Below are 4,690 nucleotides of genomic sequence, written 5' to 3'. Positions count from 1 at the left end.
ATAAAGATCACATCACATATGACATGAATGGTACTGGGAACACAGAGGAACATGCAGCACTTTCATGCATTTACTCCACAAGGTTTCGACCTGTAGAGTAGAGGCTTTATTGGTAGGTGGAGAAGTTATCCCTGGACTGGGATCGGGGGCAGGGGCGGAAGTGGAGGTGTAGGGGACTTTCTCCTGACAACAGGCTAGGGAGATGGTAAACTCCATCACCAACAGCGGCCATCCCAAATCGCCCCCTCAGCAGCGCTCCAGAGCTGTAACGGGAGAGCCAGCAGCCTCCTACGCCAGTGACACACACACACACACACACACACACAAGCACACCAGTGCTACTCCTTTCAAAGTGAATGCTTTTGGCTCAGCTTTGAAGATCGATAAGTTCTAACCTTCTTTTCATTTATTTTAAAAACAGTACATGCCCTTTTCTTCCTCTGTGTAGGCATATGTTGCAAAAGAACTCCATTAAAAGTGTTTCCAATAGAATTGGTCCACTCATGAGGATATAACTTGGATACAAAGCGATGGTTATTATTATCAGGTTAGGTCAGCTTTGACTTAAACTCCCTTTGTTTGTAGATTAACGCAGTTTTTGGTACATTTCTCTCTTGCAGCATGAATTATGGTCTTTTTTCCACCTGTACGCTTCAATCTCTGTTGCTGCTTCCACTTAGAAGACATTTCATGTTGATGACACACTCTGCAAGCAGCTTCTTAAGGATATCGCAGTGCGCTCGGACAACAGAGTGTGTGTCTGAGAATAACTCTCAGGTGCCATCGGAACTCTGAATCTCCCGTGTTTAAAAGTCTTTGGATCATTGTGTAATCGTGCAGCCCGTGCATGATTCATTCCATAATGTCTCTGTGCATATCAGAGATATTGACTGCTGGAGAAAAGCTTTCAGACGTAATGGAGATCCATTTGTCCGATGGCATTAAGAGGAATGTATAGCTCATATTTGCACTGGCTTTCTCCACTGTGAGCTATGAGATTTCAAAGAGTCGAAAGAACGAGTCGAAAGGAGACGGAAATAAGTAATGAAAAACTCAAACGAGAGAAATGTTTGGAGAACGCAGGATGGATTTTAATGCACCAACCTTGATGCAGTTCGTATATATTAGATGCATCAGTTACACTATGAATCTGGAAAAGTTGGAGTCTAAATCGTGTTCTACTGAACTATTTCAGGCCTGTTGTAAGTAATGGAAGACTTCGTATAAACAATTCCATAAGTGTTGTAACTCTGTCATCCATGACAACTTTGAGGGGGACGAGTTATAGCCTTCAGGCTCTCCACAGAAACTGGCAGCACAATTAAAAAAGCAAACAAACACAAAATGAAACACGCACCCCACCTCCATCTCACCTCCACTCACTAGTCAACAAGGCACGCTATTCTTCTCAAAACAATATACACAACTATATATACGCAATCTATTATTTATACTAAAACACAACATAATACATGAAGGTTGTCCTTAAAGTTACAGGGGATGTGTTCTAGTGGCCTACGGACCTAAATTTCGGACTCCTTCAAATGAACCTGTTTGCACATTGGGTTTGGCGACTGTGGAGAGAATGCACATTCCGTTTAGGAAACTATAACTTGGGAAAAACATTAATGTCAGACTGTTGATGTAATATTTATGAAACGATATCAGGAGGCTGTTTTTCCATTATTCAGAGTGATGGAGGGTGCAAAGAGTGGAGGAGGAAACAAACAGCTGGTGTTAAAAGACTCTGCAGGTGGGTGGAAAAGGGCTTCCCCGGTATTACTGACGCACAGCTTCCATAAACACACACAAACAAACACGTTTTCATTTTAACAATGTGAGCAAGCCATCACGTACACACTTACAGAGTGGAAAAACACAGTTTTACCAATTCTACAAGGAAGGCTCTTTTTCTAATCAGCATAACACATTCAAACATTTTGAGAAGGTGGATGTAGCCTCAGAGATGTTTGGGGCATGTGGGTGTGGCAACAGTATTTTTGCTATGGAAATATTTTGTGTATACTTACAATCCACATTTCTTTCAGCTTCATATGCAGTTTTTACTGTTCATTCTGGTACTGTCAAAACCAGAAGCCTAAAGGCAATTTCGCACGGGAATGTTTTGCATAGGAAGAAGTCAAAATCTCACAGGAAGTCAGATTTTGATATACAGCGGCATTTTCAAGCAGAAAGTGGCAAGTTTTGGCAGTGCGCAAGCAGAGTAAACCCAAAATCCTGTTATTTGTGTGTGCTCAGCTTTTATTTTCTTTTTTTGTCACTCAAAACACTACAACGCCTCCATGTTGGGGTGTGTCTGTAGCAAGTGTTATATTTAGGGGGGTGTTTTCAACACAGGGCCAATATAAAACACATATATAGGCCTATCCACCAAGTGTGACCATTTGTACTGTAACTTGAATGAGCAAAAACTTACAGTGCCATTCGTTCCAGTTATTTTTAGCTACAGTACTTTGCTATTGCATCTTATCATTCTTGCACATTCAAAGTAAAAGCTTACATTTACATTGCAAAATAAGTTGGACCAAATTAACTGAAAAGATGCATGCTTTTTTTTTCAGAATGCCAAAAGTATACACTCCCACTGTAATAAACCTTGGTAAACACAGTGAGCCTATTCACAATGAAAGCAATGTAACAATGTAACAAATGGAAAGAATCCAAAATGTAAACAATGATTTATGAACTAAACCCCAAAATGAGTACAGCGTAACTAATATAATAGTGATTTTGTATAAATATAAATCGAAATGCAAAATGTGAAAAAAACACTATTGGAAATGGAAAATGTCATCTACTGGTATTTTTCATTTTATGTGTTTTATGTGTTCAACCAGGCGGCAGAAATCTTCCACTGAAGTGTGGCACATTTTCCATGAATTATCTACAGGAATTAAAATGTAAATAAAATAAAATTAAATTTAAAAAAAAATGTAACTCTTCTTTAAAGTAAATTTTTTTCACATAATGTTCCCAATTTGTGTTAATATATACAAAAATATGCATCATTTTGAGGCAAATAAATAAAAAATAAATAAAAAATACCAAAACTGCTTAAATAAAATGTGAGCAATATATGGCCATAGGGAATTAAAGAGGGTGTTATACAATACTTGATTTTTGCTCTGGTATGGAAAATTGGGGAAAGTGGGGGTGGTCACAACACATTTTTCTCCCTTGATTGACTTGCAAAAAAGTCAATCAAATTCAAAAACAAAAATCATATTTGACAACATTTAAATATGAAATAACCTTTAGAATAACTTTATGGACATGCTGAAAAACAAAACTGCATTTCAGGTTGTTTTTCCAATGCAGTTAAATTGCCGTCAGCAGGGGTTCAGACTGACACAAATAAGAACAATAAACCCAAATATCAGATTTACTGAATCAAACTGTGTCTCCTGGTTTTCTGATTTTCATTAGGAAGCTTGTGTTGCCAGAATGTTCTCCATTTCATTCAATCACACATGAGAAATGAGATTCGAATCTCTTTCCATTACACGACCAGGATGTTGGCGAGGACAACTGCGGATTTGTATATTTATAAAGTTTGGATCCATCCAGCTCTAGTTTCATCATGACATCGCTGGAGGGGAGACGAGAAGTGACACCATACAACAATGTGCCACAGGGACTTCTCTCTCTCTCTCTCCACCGTTTACTTCTCTCCTCTCATCCTCATTGTTTCCTGTTTTCCCTCCATCCCGCTTTCTTTCTCTCTTTCATTTTTCTAGCATAGCATAGGAGATCCTTCTTTCCTGTGCTTGCCCACAGACCTGCTGCTGTCAGTTTGGTAAAGCGTGGACTCAGTGAGCCATGGTGACTCACTGTGTGTGTGTGTGTGTGTGTGTGTGTGTGTGTGTGTGTGTGTGTGTGTGTGTGTGTGTGTGTGTGCGATTAGCGAAACAAATAGTTTTTTTTCTTCACTCATCTCCCTCCTGCCCTGTGAGATCTTCCAGGCGACTGTCAGAACACTCCTGTGTCATTCATGCCCCCCTAAGCAAACACACGGTCGCGCGTGTGTGTGTGTGTGTGTTTGTGTTTGTGTTTGTTTGTTTGTGTGTGTGTGTGTGTGTGTGTGTGTGTGTGTGTGTGTGTGTGTGTGTGTGTATATGTTGACATGTTTCCAAGTGCATGTTTTCATGTGTGAATTGTTCATGGGGGAGAGACAATTAATTTTGTCATGTCTCTGTATGGATGAATAAGTGAAATTAGAGGTGTAACGAGCAGCTCTATGAAGTGACTGCACAGGGAGTTAAAGACAAATGTTGCATCGCTGTACAAGCACAGAACACAGACCACTCTGACATCTGTTTACTTCTCAGAAACAGCATTTGAAACAACTTTCTCGCTCATCACCTATTCACTCAATTCCCGCTCTGGCCGTGGCTGCAGTATCACACCATCTATGGCTGCGTACACATGAGTCTCTGTTTGCGGGGGTGAATCCTCTAAGTCAGGGGTTCCCAGCATCTGCTGAAACTCTGCTGAACCCATATGACCTCAATTATTTACTGAAGTAACTACTGAGATTTTAAGCAATGTGTGAAACTTTTTATAAACATAATCAATATAATTACAATATAGTAAATGCAATATATATATATTACATTTACTATATTATAATTATATTGACATATATATATATATATATATATATATATAT

This window comes from Carassius carassius, chromosome 33, assembly GCF_963082965.1.
Source record: "Carassius carassius chromosome 33, fCarCar2.1, whole genome shotgun sequence".
Taxonomy (NCBI): Eukaryota; Metazoa; Chordata; class Actinopteri; order Cypriniformes; family Cyprinidae; genus Carassius; species Carassius carassius.
This window is presented reverse-complemented; position numbering follows the sequence as displayed.